The sequence below is a fragment of the Mustela nivalis genome (assembly GCF_964662115.1).
Source record: "Mustela nivalis genome assembly, chromosome: 9".
Classification (NCBI taxonomy): Eukaryota; Metazoa; Chordata; class Mammalia; order Carnivora; family Mustelidae; genus Mustela; species Mustela nivalis.
In genome coordinates, this window is record NC_139028.1 from 12,618,270 (window position 1) to 12,635,959 (window position 17,690).

The 17,690-nt window shown below is 42.5% G+C and overlaps 1 protein-coding gene across 7 annotated transcripts in view; it reads left to right on the plus strand.

Moving 5' to 3' along the window:
* Positions 1 to 1,114: 1,114 nt before the first annotated feature.
* Positions 1,115 to 17,690, plus strand: part of ELMOD1 (ELMO domain containing 1) — a 61,703-nt gene continuing 45,127 nt past the window's right edge. For 4 of the 7 annotated variants that reach the window (XM_082682771.1, XM_082682770.1, XM_082682765.1 and 1 more), the window contains exon 1: positions 1,115 to 1,251. The gene's annotated coding sequence lies outside the window, so the exon portion shown is untranslated. Of the gene's footprint in view, positions 1,252 to 1,817; positions 1,836 to 17,690 lie in introns of those variants that run through there. The other 3 variants (XM_082682767.1, XM_082682768.1, XM_082682766.1) reach the window with 2 other exon arrangements.

Below are 17,690 nucleotides of genomic sequence, written 5' to 3' on the forward strand. Positions count from 1 at the left end.
AGCACTAACCCAACCTGTCATGAAAACAGACCACAGACGTGGAACTTTCAGAGGCTTTCTTGGTGAACGTCAGCTGCACAGCAAGAGCTCGGGCTCTGGCCTCACAACAATCAGAGAGGTCGGAATCCCCACGGTCCAGGCTACAGAGGCAGAGCATGGCTAGGGAACGCGAGTGGTAGATAAAACTGAGATCAGGCCAACCTCGAGGCTCACCCTCTTTCCCTGACCCCGTGCTGCCTCAACGTAAGCAGCGTTTTGCTTGAATATAGAGAAAACGTTCTCCATTCGGCATGAAGTACCACACCACTGAAAGGCACAGGTTTCGGAGGGTGTTAAGTGAGTCATTCCGGGCCACTCCTGTTGCACGTGGAAGCAGGGCGCCCTAAAATAGCCCCCGAGCACGGTGTGGTCCATCCATTACAATTAACCCCGGGGTGAAGATACTGTTTCGAAGTCCTGGTTGAAATGCAGACATGTGACCTGGGAGGACTGACAGCATCTCTCAATTACACCTAATTAAAGAGCTGGCTCCTGGAGAACTTGACCCGACAGGTCCAGGAGTCGGGAAAGGCGGGCGCTGCCCACGCACCCAGGAGGCTGGTACCCGACTCAGGAAAGCAGGTGGGGCGTCGTACCTGGATTGCGGGAATCAGGCTGTGAGGCCGCAAGGGCCGAAACTGAGCTAAAGCAAACTTTGCCTTCTGGACAATTCTCTGGGAAGCAAGCGAGAAGCACACCTTGCCCCTCACTGCAAGGCTCTCTGCAGGACACACTGACAGGTGTCCGGGTCCCCGGGCCTCCCGCGGATCCGCCGGGCGCGACCCAACCGGGCCAACCCGGGCCGCGGCCCCGTTCTGGGCCCCAGCAGCGGTCCCTCCCCCGGCCCCGCGCCCGCGCCCCCCGGCTGGGGACTGGGCATGCTCAGTCGCCGCCCGCGTCGCGCTCCCAGGGAAGCCTTCGCACGCCCTCCGCGGGCTGCTCTCGGTCGCCTCCCCGCCGCCGGCCGCCCGGGTGCCTCCCGGCTCGCTCCGCTCCCCGCGACCCAGATTCCTGGCCCGCCCCCGCCCCGCCCGCGCCCGCAGCCAGTGCGACAGTCGCGGCCACCCTGTGCAGCCGCGGTGCGGGGGACGGAGGGACCGTGTCCAGCGCCGCCGCCGAACGCGCAGCCCGAGCGCCTGCGGAGGGCGGGCATGGAGACCCGGCCGCCGCGCGCCGGGACCTGCTGAGCTTCCCGCCGCCGCCAGGGTCCGGGTGAGTCGCCGCGCCTGGGGGCGACCCCGGAGGGGCAGAGGCGCGAGGGGCGAATGCCCTTGGAGAGCGGGGAGGTGGTGACGAGGACGCGGCACCGTGCGAGCTGCGTTGCGTCTGGGGCGCAGCGGAGAGGTCAGGGTTGTGGCCAGAGAGGGGCTGGAATGAGAGTGCGCCCTGCCTCGGTGCAGGGGCTTCGGGGGCAACCAGGACCGTCATCCTTTCCTCCTGCGCCCACGCCCCCGCAACTAACACCCACGGGGCTACGGGGCCGCGCGGGAGGCCGTTTGCGTCTCGGCCCGGACGCAGGTCACCTAGCGACCGAACCGAACGGGGGCTCTGGAGGAGGCATCCTCGTCGGAGGCCAACATGGGAGGTGGGGACACCACGGGCGGCCTGGCTCTGGCGAGTGGCCCTCCCGGGTCCTGGACCCCCGCCACCCCCCGCGCCGTGGCCTTGGGCCCCAGGGACGCTGCAGGGCTGCGGGGCAAGGGGTCCTCCGCGCTGCGGTCCCCGAGGGGCCGTCTGAGGAGCTCCTGCAACTGCTGGGAAACTCCTCACTCCGAAACCATCTCTTTCCCGGGCAGGTAGACTCGAACAGGCGTGTGGGGAGCGACGGGCGGCCGAGTGTGGTGGTGGGGTGTGTTGTTGTGAGTGCCTTTTTCCCCGGGTGTGGGTGCGTGCTCCTGCTCTGCCTCTCAGTGGGAGTCTGGTAACACGCCTTATGAATATTTCAGAAACGACCTCACTGGCTTGCTTGCTTCAGATCAAGTTTAATGAGTGTGTTTGTCAGCCCTGCTGCTCTGCACAGCCAGGTAGCAGCCCCGCGCCTTCAGCTTTCCAAATTTCCTCCCTTTCTCGCACCAACTAGGAAAATGCCGCTACTAACCCTCAGTGAGTTTTGGCATGGTCCCATACGTTGAGTGTGTCCTTTGGAGAGACCAGTTTTGGGCAGGCTTCCAGGCATTGTTCTGCATCTCTGCAGTGTGTGCCTGTTGTGCCGGTAGCTTGACAACCGTCCTTAACTGGAGCTGCCAATATGGTGGAAAGCAGGTACCCTGCTTGTGTTGGGCTAAACGTCTTAATTCATTATCCTCTTGTGACACCCAGTAGTTAGGGCGGACTTCGTCCTTCTCTGCTTAGAAGTTGAAACTGAGATTAGTCCAGCTGAAATTCTGAGGAAGGTACATTCCAGTATTCCTCTCCTTAGGGAGGTATTTCTCTCTCCTTAATGATTTCATGGGAATAAGTAATGAGAAATCACTGTCAAGAACACGGAAAGAAGAATGCATTAATGTGAGAAACTTTCAGGATCGGAACAAACTGTCCCTTTCACTCCCACTGCACCATCACCTTCGGTACACCAGCCCGCAGCGCACACAGCAGTTGCACTCTCCCGCACGTAGTCATTTGCAGAAACCTGCTTTTCCTTTCCTTACTGAGACAGGTGTCTTTTAAGGATCTGTGAGGAATTTTGTTGACCACGGTTTCAAGCCTCCACGATTTATTGGAAACTCTAAGAGGCAGCTCTTTTCTGCTTTCCAGCCCATTCACACTGAAGCTGAAGCACTTGGGTTTACAGACGTTTCCCCTTTAGGGATGGCTTCACCAACAAAGACCGGCTGCGGTTACATCACAGGCCCCACCTCCGCCTGCCAGGCTGCCTCCCCCTAGCCTGTGAGTGAGGATAGCACGTCTCATGGTGCCTGATTAATGAAGAAAAGAAATCCCCAAATGAAAGACTTACTTATTTTCAATATTGTGTTTTGTGTTTTGCTGGTTTAATTGAAAATATGAAATTTTCAAAAATTATTATTAACACTTGTAGATAGGACTTGACTCAGGCATAGTAATAACGATGAATATCAGCTTTGTAAGAGATTTTGAGCAATGCTACAGTGTTCTTTCTGCTAAAATTATTAACAGATATTAGAAAGGAGTTCTATAAATTAGCAAAATAAATGGAAATTATGTACAGTAAACAGCATTTCCTAAAGCATGCTACTGAGATGTTCAGAAAGAAATGGAGCAGCAGTAAAAGACATAAAACCTGCCCAAGTGAGAAGTTTGTAGAACTGGGACACAAACCTCCAAGGGCTCTAAAGAAACATCTTTAGAATTTTTAAGGAGTCACTTGTAGAACTGTCAGACTTAGCAAGTAAAAATACAGGCTGTCCAGTTAAATTTGAATTTCATATAAACAATGAATAATTGTTTTTAGTATAAGTATGCCCCATGTACTACTTGTGACATATTTATACTTAAAAAAATATTTGTTTATTTGAAAATCAGTTTTGATGGAGCAGCTTGTATTTTATCTAGCAACTCTAGTCATTGGAACTTTCTCACTCCTCGTTTTTGGGTCACTTACAGGTTGAAAATAAAGTGGAGCAGGAGTCAGATGTTGTTCTGCAGACAATCTGGGACAAGCTCATTTCTGGTTCAAGCTATTGAAAATAACTCATGCTTAAAAGTTAGTAGTTTCAGTTCAACACGTAATTGTTGAGTACCTCTGCTTGCTAGGCGAGAGGTGCCAAAGCTGCGAAGATGAGTAGGGATGGCGTGGGTGTATGAGGGGGAATCCACATCTTGAGACCTGAAACCTGCTATGCCAAGTGTGTAGGGGGAGCCTGGTATCGACACTGAATTCTGCTGGGCAGCTCCAGTCGAGGAGTAAGACGACCAGCACTTTTGACAGATCTGGCCTTGAATAAGAGTGAGATCCTATCCTTATTCTGGGAGGAAAACCACCCCAGGTTTATACCTAGTGAATGGGAGCGGGACGTTGAAGGGTTTTACTTGATGGCCTCAGAGGACAGAGAGGCCTGCCGGGCAAGGAAGTGAGGCGGAGATGCAAAAAGAGACTTTACATAGCTACTGATGGGAGCGAGCCGAGATGAGACAAGTGCAGGGCTTGCTAAATGGTACCTGGGTGAACGCATCTTCCTGCATTTAAAAAAGCATTGGCCTGCCCTCTGACTAATACCTCAAGTCCTGTTTCACTATTCCACTTCCATCCTGCTTTCCTCAGATAAAGTCATCAAGTAACACTGGAGAATAGCATTTTACAGTATTTTGTCCAAAAGTAGATATTTAAATGTAATATTGGAGCTGCTGATCAATATTCAGTTGCTTCTTGCACAAACTTCTGACATAGGATTAGCAGATGTTTCGGTTTTAGCAAATCTACTGCCTCAAGCAGGAAAAGATACTAACTTGCCATCATTTTCTGATGTTGTCCAGCTATCTTTAAGGAAACAGATTCTGATGGTGTTAAGAATGGAGATTTTACATCGGGCTCCTTGCTCAGCAGGGAGCCTGCTTCTCCCTCTGCCTCTGCCTGCCATTCTGTCTGCCTGTGCTCGCTCTCCCCCCCCCTCTGATAAATAAATAAAATCTTAAAAAAAAAAAAAGAATGGAGATTTTACAGAAATAGCACTATGTGAAAATGACCATATGCTTGTAGTACCAGAGAGTACCTACTCAGAATATTCCAAATGCAATTAATTCCAAAAAATAGCACACCACTTATATTTGCGTCTTTGAAAACCCAGTGGGTGCCTTCACTATTAATCAGCACAGGACGTTTCCAGAGAAGCTGAAGATCAAACCAGTACAGTCCATGCAGAGAACTCGAAGATTCCAATCTGTCGGTCTCAAGCAAAGGACACAGAGTACCATTCTAGATAGCACTTATGTCAACAAATCTAGTTACCTGAGGGACCATCTTCAGAAAAGGCTCATATGTTTGAGTATCCAGATGGCTAAATTTCCATTTCATATTTTATAATAAGTCTTAAAAATCATAAAAAATTACTCTGTGCTAAAATGCATCATGAAGTAGTTAATTCGGGTCTTTCTGATCAAAGGATTATCCTTTAAAAATAGAGCAAAAAATAAAAAGTTCTATTTCAGGTATTTGTACTGTTCCTCTTTGTAGTGTCTGCCAAACATGTCTTGCCTTATAATTCTGATAGTAGATGAGGAAAAAAGAGTGATCGAGGACATACTGAACTTACTAAAATTCCTAGGTAATTAGACCATGGGTTTTATTTTGAGCAAGATTCCCCATGGATATGGCTTATTAAAGGAAGGCTTACTGCAGTGGTCTCCAAAGACGGCTTACATGCACTACCACCCAAGAGAGATTTAACGGAAATCGTGTGCTCTGCTGGCATTCTAAGTCCTCAGTAAATACTGTGAATTGAAAGAATCTGAAGACAGTGTGTTCTTACACAGAAGCAAGCGCAATCACGCTGACCACAAGCAAGTCTTATTTTACATCAGTTTCTATGGTGTAAAAATGAAAGATAGGCACATTTAAAAAGAAAACGATGCCAGCTCCAACCCTCTATGTCTATAAAATAAATGTTAGCTGTTACAACTGTTTTAAGGGACAAATAACTTCATTTTCAGGATAATTAGACAATTTGTATATTGTCTGTGTACCCTCTGGTGTTTTAGACACCACTGAAATAATTCACAATTTGCTCTGTTTCATTTTTTCCTTTTTTGGTACAAAGCGAGATGATTGTGGTAAATGCTTAAGAAGAGCTCATTAAACCCCTTTAAAAAATCAGTCTCAAACAAGCTAATAACTACAGAATTCAAAGGTCTTTACATAGTTTTTAAATGTAGTTTCCATTTTAATTATTGGTATTAGGACTTGGTTAATTAGAATGCTTAGTAGAAGAGCTTATTTCAGCTGCTGTAGCTCTCCCTCTATTTCTCTTGTACAACTAGATGGCAAAAAGCTGCCATGTGTTTAGAAGGTCTCATTCATGGTGAAACTAATAATTTATTTATCCCACAGCTGCTTTTTGGCTTAGCAAATATCAATGACATCATAAACTCGGCTTCCCACCTCCCCTTTTTTTTTACATCACCAGTAGGCATTATAAATATTTTAAGTGTAAATCGATCCCTGCAATGTATTTACTATATTTTTCTTCCTTTTTAGAAGAAGAATAAGAATGTTCCAGGCTTCAGAATTTAGAAGCCAAATTTTCTGAAGATTCTACATTCCAGTAGAACACTTTAATTTTAATTAGATTTTCTTTAGTTTCTTTGGTTTCTTAAGTTAGCAAAAAACTTAAAACAATTGTTTTTATTCAAGAATAAATGAATATATGATTATATATGAATATATTATTTATATTATGATTATCATATATATGATTCTATATGAATATATGATTCAAAATCATATATTCTCTTAAAATGGTAATAAGCATTTATCAAAGTTATAATTAAAATGCACATTATGGACATCATTATTTTTAAGGCCTATATTAAAATGCCTTATGTAGAATTTTGACTTTCATATTGACTCATGTACAATGCGTACGTAGCCGAACAGTAAACCCAGCATACGAAAATCAAGACTTACAAAAAGGATTGGGTGTCATAATTTTGCTTCACTGAAGAGTTCTGTGTTGTGTCAGGAATGTCTCCTACTGCTCCTTTGAATTGTAGATAACCTAGAGTATTTAAAATAGAGCCAGACCATCAGATTTTTACATCCTCACAATCATTCTGGAGCACATCTGTAAACGAGGCTCTTGAGTAATGTTTGTGGGTGAGACACAGAAATGAGGTCTAGGATGTGGTCTAATAGCTGGGTTGATCAGCTGTACCCACAGAATGTTCACAGGTGTGGAAGCCAACATAGAAGGTGGCTTGTGTTGGCCTGCCTTGACCCTGACATTTCACAGTTTTATCAACAACTCAGGCATACTTAGACTATAAGTATGTTAGGTTTGCTAATGATACAAAGCTCAAAGCACTAATGAATTTGAACGACAATCACTATTAAACTTAATATCCCTGAGCCCAGAGCAAGGGCTGAAACTAAGACTATGTTTCAAAAGAATAGATGTTGGTTTCATTTAGGTTCTAAAATCAGCTGCTCAAGGACATGGAATGGAACTCCTAGTTTAACAGTTTGGGTTGTAAAAAAGTTTTAGGTCACTTGAGTATTAAGCAACAAGACAAAAGAAATTAATGGTATCTTTGGTGAGATTCCTAGACGAATAGAGTCCATATCAGAAACAAACACCACAATACACTATACTCAAAACGATGCACTGCGGACCACCTGTCAGGGATATAACAAGGGGGACTGCCTTTGTTGGGTTGGACGCTGGCTCACATGACCTTAAAAGCACCTCCTAAATCTGATTATGCAGTTTAAATTGAGCTTCCACACACCTATATGTCGTGAGTCTGCCAATGTCTCATTTAGCCTAATTCGGTAATATTTATGTAATGTGTAACCATTACATATCCTTTTGTGGACTTATAGTGAGTATCTATCCTTATCCTTTTTTCTTAATGATTATTCCCTAGATAATTAATCAGTCATCACTTTAAGGAAGTGCATGTATTCTGTGACCACACTGGGTTAAATTTAAAAGGCCATTTCCAAGTATTCTTTCATTATCTAAGATCATAAGTAAAATTCCTAATGCAAAATGATATGTATTTTGAATAGCCATAAAATAGGCATGGGTCCAGGTTTTAATATAAAATTGCACAGTGCACCTAATCAACTTAGACAAAGATGGAAGGCAAACATGCTCACTCCGTGTACTTGGTGTGTACTCCTCTGCATTGTGTTTTGGCTTTTGAAAGTATTTCTTTAGAGTTTAGTGGACACTTGTTTCTTTTGAACACTGTCATCTGAACCCCTTTCCCATGTTGCAGGCTCTCCCATATTCTGAGGCAGAGCCCACTCCCCACCATAGGAGCTACAATGCTAGCTACATAATGTTTGCATCCAGGGCCCATGACCCAGACTCTGCCCCAGTGGCAGGTGCTCCAGACAACAACATCCCTTGCCCCATGCTAGGAGATCAGCAGGGCCTGCTCTGGAGTCTGGACCTGGTGGCAGCAGAAGAGGTGTCTTTACTGGACCAGCTCCATGCCATCATTTTAAGGGTTATTTTTGGCTACATAACCTCTAAACCTAGTTCTCTGGCCCTCGCAGAGAGTCTGTGGATTACCTTCAGAACAAATTCCTTTTTGGCTAAAATAGGCAGAGCTAGTTTCTGGTCCTTGTGATAAGAAATCCTTACTGTTAGAGGGTACACGTCTGTGCTCATGCTGGCATATTAGTCACTAGGGCCTACTGAACATGATGCACTCTGAAAAGCACAAAAGGAAATGTTTATTCATTTTCTGGGTATTTCTGGAATAAGGCACCTTGAAGAGGCACACGAAGCTGGTGTTTTCAAATTAGTGCTATGGGGACAAGTAGGAGGAGGTTGTCAAACAAGATGGAGACAGATATCATTTTGTGGGTTTACTGATTCTGAAGATTGATTTAGCATGGGGATAAAGAGTCGGAATAAGAAAGAATGCTCTTTGGGAAAATACTATATTTCATCAATTCCAAGACACCTTTTTTTTTTCCATTGTAACGTTCATAAAATTAGGAAACATTGCTAGAGTGTGTCATATTTTAATTGCCACTTTTTTTCTCCTAAACCCATCTACCATATTTCACCAAATATAAGACATCACTGATATAAACCATTAAATATTTTAACCACTAAGAAACAAACTCCATAAATATTTTAAATTTTTTTTTTTTGAGAGAGAGAGAGAGAATGTGGAGGGAGAAGGGGCAGAGCGAGAGGGAGAGAATCTCAAGCAGGCACCATGCTTAGGGCAGAGCCCAATGTGGGGCTCCATCTCATGACCCCGAGATCATGACCTGAGCCGAAATCAAGAGTCAGATGCTTAAGCAACTGAGCCACCCAGTATCAGTAAATATTTTAATGGCAACACCTAACACCATATGGAGGCTCTAGAAGATTTAAAGTTCCTAAGAGAACCAAGTCAGTCATGGAAGTAGTGTGGGTTAGATACCAAATTCCTGTTCATTTTTGCTGTAGTCTCCCAAAGCTGTTAAAGAGCAATAAATTTACCTCTAACTTCTGTTCTGAACAAAGTCAGGTGCTAAACATCATTGCTTGGCTATAAAACATGCCTCTATGGTTACAGTGATTCTCAATTTTGTTAAAGTCTTCTTTTTTTTGTAAGTTTTTTTTTAATTTAAAGGATTTTATTTTATTTTATTTTATTTATTTGACAGAGAGAGAGAGAGATCACAAGTAGGCAGAGAGGCAGGCAGAGAGATCGGGGAAAGCAGGCTCCCCACCGAGCAGAGAGCCTGATGTGGGGCTCAATCCCAGGACCCCTGAGATCCTGACCTGAGCCGAAGGCAGAGGCTTCACCCACTGAGCCACCCAGGTGCCCTATCTTTGGAGTTTTTTAAAAAGAAAACCAAATTAGGTTCACTTCCATGTCCACGGATTTCTTTTGAAGAAATTAATATGATGCTGGTAGTATATTACAGCTTTGGAGTAGTACTGATCTTTATTTTCCATTCTATAGGTTTCTCATGAATGTGTTTTCCAGATGAGAATTATTACAAATATACTGCTATTCTTGCCATTTCCAAAGCAGTCTTCAGAAAATTCATATCTATCCTCTTACTATTTTCATTCCCAAAAGGAGGATTCATAGTTACTATATCAAATGACTTGGGCATTCTATTAGATAATGGGCACAGCCCCACTGAACCATGTCAGCATGTGTTGACCCAAACTCTATGACCGTCCTGTTGATGATTTCCAGTGGCTCTTCATCTATGTCCCCTCTAGCCCTCAACCTGCAGCTTATGGCCTAGTCGGATACTGTTCTAGAAGTAAGGTGAGCTTCTTGAATCCACCCACTTGTTGCAGGCAGTGCTCTGGTTCCTTAAGCCTTAGTTTATCTTTCACTTTTTCTCTCTTTTCTGTCTTTCTGTAAGGGTTCACAGAGTTTAGGACACTGGACCTCCAGAGGCTGGAAGCACCATCCTCTGTGTGTCATCTTTAAAGTGTTTGTTGTTATCAGAGTAATACCTGTCACTTAAAATGGTACATAATTATCTGTCAAGTAAAGTATCAGTTCATTTTTTTCATGAAGATATCCTTTGTTAAGCTCCTGCTCACTAACATCCTGATAATTTAACCTTTCTCAAATATGGGATCTTCTGATTCCTGGGTCCAAGGTCTTCTCATTCTCTACCTTCATTTTGGTGGAATGCTTCTTTGGGAAACTCCTAAAAAGACATGCTTGGAAGGTACATGAAAGGCTTGTCTGTCCAAAATGGTCTTCATGCTCACCTCATACTTAATATTAATATTTTGGCTGGGTATAAAACTCTAAATGGGAAAGAATTCTTTTTTTAGGATTTTATTTATTTATTTGACAGACAGAGATCACAAGTAGGCAGAGAGGCAGGCAGAGAGACAGGAAGAAGCAGGCTCCCCGCTGAGCAGAGAGCCCAACGCAGGGCTCCATCCCAGGACCCCGGGATCATGACCTGAGTTGAAGGCAGAGGCCCTAACCCACTGAGCCATCCAGGCGCACCTAAATGGGAAAGAATTTTTTCTCATAATTTTTATTCTTCTGTGTTCCTACTGAAAAACTGGGTGCTCTGATTCTTAGTCCTTTGTATATGAACTGTTTTTATTCCCCCACCAGAAACATTTATGTTGTGAAATTTCATCAGGATGTGCTTTGGTGAGGGTTTTTGTTGTTTAAGGAGCTGGGTATCCTGTGGGCCCTTTTGATCTTGGAGGCTTGGGTTCCTCAGTTCTTGGAATTTCTTGTTTTATTTCTTCAATAATTTTTTCACATACTTTTTCACTTTTCTTTTTCTCGGGAATATCTGTTGTTTGAATGCTGAATCTTTTCCTCCCATTTCTCATCTTTTTCTCAATTTCTTCTTAGCAGGTTTCCTCAAATCTGGGTCATTTTTTCCACTTCCATTTCTATCATTAAAAAAATTTTTCTAAGAATATTTTCTTATACTGTGGATTTTTATTGTTTCTTACAAATCTCTTTCATGAGCATAATATTTTTTATAATATCTATGAAAACTAATTATGATGTATTATTTTCTTCTCTTTGCATTGCTTCTGATTCTTCCACATTCCCCCTTTCCTCAACTTTGAGTGTCTGTAATTCAGTCAAGTTAGAAACTTTTCTCAATTCTCTGATAATCCCTGCTGTCTATTCATATTTAAGACTGAGGCACTAAAACTCTGACTGGAAGCTTTGTGTGCATCAGTGGAGCTCATGACCGGTAAGGGGCTGGTGCTTCACTGGGGGAAATCCACATTCATGTCAGGTAATTTCCTAAGGGATAAATCCCCCACTGGCCTGAGGAGCACATTATGGCTGCCTCTGTTCTGGGAGCTGAGTAGAAGCAGCAGCCTGGACAAATCTCACATTTACCATGTAGACTTCCACTTAAGCTTCTTATATGCAGTATAAACAAAAGTTTGCAAAAGTTCAGAGCCTCTCTAGATTAACTTCTGCAAGAGTAATCTCACCTCTTCTGAAAGGACAGAGAGCGGTTATATTTGCTTCCAAAGAATGGGGAAAGAGATCTAACTATTCCTTATGGGAAATGTCAACCAAACCTCCTGTGTTGACTTTATCCTACACTACCCTTTTGGAGGAATGGGGCATTGCTAAGTCCTGAATATAACCAAGATTCTGTATTCTAAATTGTATTGCCTTTGGGTCACTTCCCTCACTGCAGGCTTCATCAGTTAGGCTAAGTAAATTACCACATGTCTATCCTTTTTAAACTCTAGAAATCTGCTGATATCTCATGTATTCCCCTGCTGCCCTCAGCCTTATGGATTTATGCCTTTTTTTATTTCTTTACACTGTCAGTGGGATTTCATGCATTTTATTTGCCATGTTTAAATGGAAGTGACATGACACAAGTTTTAAAGGCACATTCAAAAGGAATTAAAAGTGTAAAATACTATTAAATACACCAGCAATAACTATAGTGAGAGAATCACTACATAGTAAGGATCTCATATTGCTTATGTAGACCCACACAATTGCCATGCTTGTTTTGCTTACTTATCTCCTAACCCACAGTAACAATTAATACTCTTAACCTACTTATACAATCTTCTTAGCAAAATAGTCTACATAATACATACTATTGTAAGTAATATGTACTCCCCCCTAAAAAGAGAGAGAGAGAATTTCACATAATCACTGATCAGAATCTTGTCACACATCCTTGAAGAGTCCCTAATACTGACAGACTAGTTAGGAAGCCTTGCCTAAGAGGATAGTCTGGTTTAGTCTGACATGGCTGAAATATATTTTCATTTGAAGCAGCTCAGAACTTCTGTACTGACTTCAGAAAGGCCCTAGACTCCATGTGTGAGATCTACTAGATTTCCCACTCCTGGAGGGCAAAGTCTGTATCCTGTTTGTTTTGTGTCTCTACTGCCTTGAAAGAACTGAGCATAATAAGTGAGCATGTTTACTGACTAGAAATAAGAGCTGAGGTCTTTTCCTACCAGCTGGTTGTCTGGCCTTGGACAAGTCATTTGTTGGATCTGATTAAGACCCCAAAAGAGAAGGTCACTTAGAAGAGGTGAAGGGGAAGAAAAGGGTCAAGAGTGGAACATTTGGGAATACTTAGGTTTAAAAGGAAGGAAGAAGAAGAATGTGAAAGAGATGGAACCAGGAGAACAGGGATCACAGACTCCAAAAACAGGCCCTTCAAGAAGCAGCACCACATAAAATCATATCAGCTACAGTAAGGAAAGGAAAATGGAGCTTGGACTAGAAAATGCTCTATCTTCAAACCAAGCATTTCCATACTCATTCATTCTTTGTGTAGAGAAGGCATGTTCATCACTCCTGAGATGTTTATGATGAGAGCATAAGATGATAGCATAAGAAAGTTGTGCTGAACCTGATGTATGTGTGAGAACATTTATGTGTGATTTGTGTATGCTGTGCGTATACTGGAGGGACTATGTTCGGGAAGGGAACCAGAACCCAGAGACTATGCAGTAAGGGGTTGGGAGGATCGCCAGTGAGTTAAGGACATGTGTTGCTCATATGTAATCAACCTATAACATATCATGGAAGTACTCAGCCTGGTGTAACCTGAATAGAAATGTAAGAATCCCCTAGTATGATTTTCTGCAGGCCCTTAGTCCACTTTATCATTAACCAATGGATTCTTCTGCACAAACACCATAGCCTGGAATTTGGAAATAAGTGGTAGGCTTCAATGTCTTACTCTATTTTACTGATAATAAGATTTGTTCCCCCACCACTGAAATTAGGTTGTATCACAGTTTAAGTAGCAGCATTTTATTCTCCCTTAAAGACACATGACACATGATGCATTCTACCCTTGATGGCCTTAAGGAAATACCACTGGAGAGAATAAAATAATATTCACTCAGCAAACACTTATCAAGTCATGTGTATCAAGTCATAGCTCTAAAGTGAGTTTAAAACTTTTTTAAATTTGTTTCACAGTATGAATTTTTGCAGAAGCCTAACCTAAAAGATCTACTTGTCCTCTCATCTGTGTGATGCAGGTCAGCAACTGACATATAGAGGCAGGGTACCATTTGCCACCAGGCCCCTGGAAATGCTCCAATTCACTTCCCTGTCCAACGTTTATAGCAGATGCCTTCACTATATTTTCATTATATGCAAGAGAAAATTTTACAAAAAGCATCAATTTGGATTGGCAAAATCATATCCATTTAATTTTTATGTAGACATAAGTGTATCATTCTTTTATTATGGTTTTATTTAGGAATTTAACTTTTAAAACTCAAATATATAATTGAGAATGAATAAAATCTACATTGAGTATTTTTGTGTTAAAATGGATTAATACCTCGATTTTTGAAATTTCCTTACTCTTTTAAAGATGAAAGACAAATCTGATCAATTCTGCTTTTCTCACCTTTTACTCCCTCCACGAGAACAGTACAGACATGTAGGCAACTACAGTGAAAGCCAGAAAATCACTGTACCTTTAAAGCAGATCATAAATACATTTGCAGGCAGCCCTGAATTTTGTGGCTGGCATGGGCCTCTCTTGCTATAAATCACAAAAATAAACCCTGGAAGAGTGTTTGATTCCCGAAGAAAGAGGGAAAAAAAACCTTCCTAGTTGTCATTTTAGTGAGTGTCAGCAGAGCATTTTTCAAGCTAATCGCCAGAGGAGGAAAGTTCTGGAATGTGGCCTCAGGGAGAATGTTATACATGAACATTGTATCTCCAACGCTGCGTGCTGGCCAGCATGTGTGAAATGTAAATGCATAATCTGAAAGAGTTTTCATTTCTCCAGGATGGTGAATTTTCACGTTGCCTGCTCTCTCCCTCATCTGCATACCTGTAATAAAGTCAAAAGTGGCATCGTATACAGATTTCAAATGCTCAAAAATAGCCTTAGAAATGTTTCTTTCCCTTCTCTTTCCTTCCCTAGCCTGCCCTCCCCTCCTTTCTTATCTCACATGGTGAGTGACTGTGCTACATCCTTTGAAGACTGAGTCCCTCATCCATCTGGGGTTCCCTGACACAGTGCTTCTCAGGACATGAGAAACTAGGAAGCATGATGCAAGCTTAGCCATTCCCTAAACTTGCTAATTGGGACCTATTTGTTCACCTGTTTTGAGTCTGATTTAAAAAGAGTCGGATTTAAAAAGAATGACCTCTGCCTTCTTGTGTTGTTTGTGGGTGGGCTCAGCCAGAGCCCAGCCCCTCACATGGCAGGTGGCTTACCGGCCACTCCTCAGCCACCGCCATCTGTCCTCTTGCTGGTGTTCCCACAGACACATGCTCATTTAGGAGCAATTCTCAAGTAATGACGTCCTAAAATGACCTTAGTGTCAAACATCTGTAAGGTTTGGCCTTTATCAGAATAGCTACCTTCTCTCTGTTTTACCTACCCCCTTCCCCCAGACATACAGCTGTCACTGAAGAAAGGGTAGAAAAACACGAGCAAGAATCCCAAGTCTCAGGGCCCCTGGGTGGCTCAATGGTTTAAGCCTCTGCCTCCAGCTCAGGTCATGATCTCAGTCCTGGGATCGAGGCCCACATCGGGCTCTCTGCTCAGCGGGGAGCCTGCTTCCCCCCCCGCCCCTCTCTGCCTGCCTCTGTGCCTACTTGTGATCTCTAGCAAAAAAATTTTAAAAATCTAAAAAAAAAAAAAAAAAAAGAATCCCAAATCTCTCCTTGACTGATCGAGGGAGGGATGTCATCACTGTGACTTCACTGGATGCTCACGTCCTCACTAGGAACACAGACAGACTCTTCCAGAGGGAAAATGCCTCATTTGCCCCATAGGTGAAGGTAATTTACTTGGGTTTATTATTGTCTCAAATACTTTTAGGAAATGTTTAAAGTGACATTGTAAATAAAGACAGAGTATAAATGCAATTGAACCAAATCAGCCATAGGCTTTCTTTTGATACCAAAACCAGCTTTTGACTGAATGTGTTTTTAAGGGAGAAAGCTATATAAGTTATTATTTCTGGACCTTATGGTTCAACTTGTCATTGTTTTCTTCTTTCTTTTTTTTTTTTTTTTTTCAAGATTTTATTTACTTTATTTACTGGGGCACCTGGGTGGCTCAGTGGGTTAAAGATTTTATTTATTTATTTGACAGAGAGAGAGAGAGAGATCACAAGTGGGCAGAGAGGCAGCCAGAGAGAGTGGGGGAAAGAGCCTGCTTCCCCCCCGGGCTCGATCCCAGGACCCTGAGATCATGACCTGAGCCAAAGGCAGAAGCTTAACCCACTGAGCCACCCAGGCACCTGTTTTTTTCTTTCAAGTGAAATGAGAAGGAAGGCTCAAACTGAGGAAATTAAGTCAGGGGCAAATAATTTCACTACTGCTGACCTCAACTTTATTGTATGCAGAGTGAAGTTGTTGGTGTGCACTCCCCAACTGCTAAGTGGACTTTTTCTCACTACTGCTAATAACTGTTGTCCAAACTTTGTCTTTTGAATTCAGGAGGGGGAATGGAATGTGTTTTTATCTCCAGACTATAATTACACATTTTGACAGTAACCTGTTTGATTTTTTTCTCCTTACTTGTGCTATAGCGTGAAAAGAAAACAACAGAAGCAGTTAGGGAAATCTAAAGGAGAATGGAACTTATTTTGCTTTTCAGTGTTTTCAAGAAAACTCATTCAAGTTAATATATATCTTCTAGGTAGATGTGGAATATCTTACCAGCCATTAGGTATATTTTATGTATAGTAAAAAAAAAAAAAAAAAAAGTAAGTATTTTCATTTGCAAAAAAAAGAAGGTGTAAATTATTATGAAAACTAGAACACACAGAGGTGGACTAAAGAGAAGACCCTACTACACTGATCAATGACTCAAAAAATAATTTGGGGAGAATGAAATCACCACACAAACAGCACTGTGTACCTGGAGCTTGGATTTCATTGGATTTTCCCCCAAGGGAAAATTTACACTGAGGGGAAGGGAACTTTTACTATTAGTTATTTCAGAATTATACTACCAAGGACTCATATGTCCTTGGAACTGTGGCCTCAAGAGAGGATATAAAACCTACCCGCTGGGGCTCTGTTGTGTAACTTCCCATAAAACGTTCTCTTTGGGAAACTCAGATCTGCAGTGTGTTTGCTTCGGGAAAGGAAAAAGGTTAATTTTTAGTGGAATGGTAACCCTTATTATGTAAGAGTCCCCTAGTTAGCTCCCAGAGGAACCCTTAGTTTTCAAGTGCAGATGTACATCCAGGCTTTGATTATCCCCAGCTCTGCAGTTTGGGTTTGATCGGAGTACACTATTCATTTCTTTTACTCTTACGTCACTCCAGAATTTTACTTCAGTGGCTTCCAGAGGCAGCACAGGGAAGTAATTAATAGCAATGCCTCAGGAGCCAGGCTGCAAGGCTTTGAATCCCAGCTCTGCCAGTAGCAGCTGTGTGACTGTGGAAGGTTGCTTAACCTCTCTGTGTCTCAATTTCCCCAACTGTAAAATGGAGATAATAATTATAATTCACTTCATAGGATGACTGTTAAGTTACTATAAACAAAGCTCATAGAATATTGCCTGGCATATGAGAAAGCACTTCAGAAATATTAGGTATTATTCACAAAACTTTAGGCTGAGGCTAAATATGTAAATTAAATTTTACTTTTTAAAATGTGTTCCATAGAACTTAAAAAAAAAAAAACTAGGATAATCCCAAATTAGGCAAGCTATGAGAGCAGAACACTGTTTGCTTTGTAGATTGTCTTTTAATTGCATATAAACATTTTGCGTCCACAAGCATTTTGGTTGTTATAGAGGATTTAGTCAGAATTTGAAAAGCTACATACAACATCGATTTTTTAGTCTCACTGGGGATTATGATTTTATGGAAAGGACTTTCTTTCCCTCTAGTTGAGTGTCTAATTCATTCCCTGGGATGCTCAATAGATAGATTGGTTTCTAAGAGGTAGGGTTACCCTGGGAGACTCTACAAAGAGCCTTAGGGGGCTTCTCACTCAAAGGAGGCAGGGCAGGTTCCCTGATACCAGGTGAGAGGATGAGTTCTCAAACGAAGACACACGCCTGC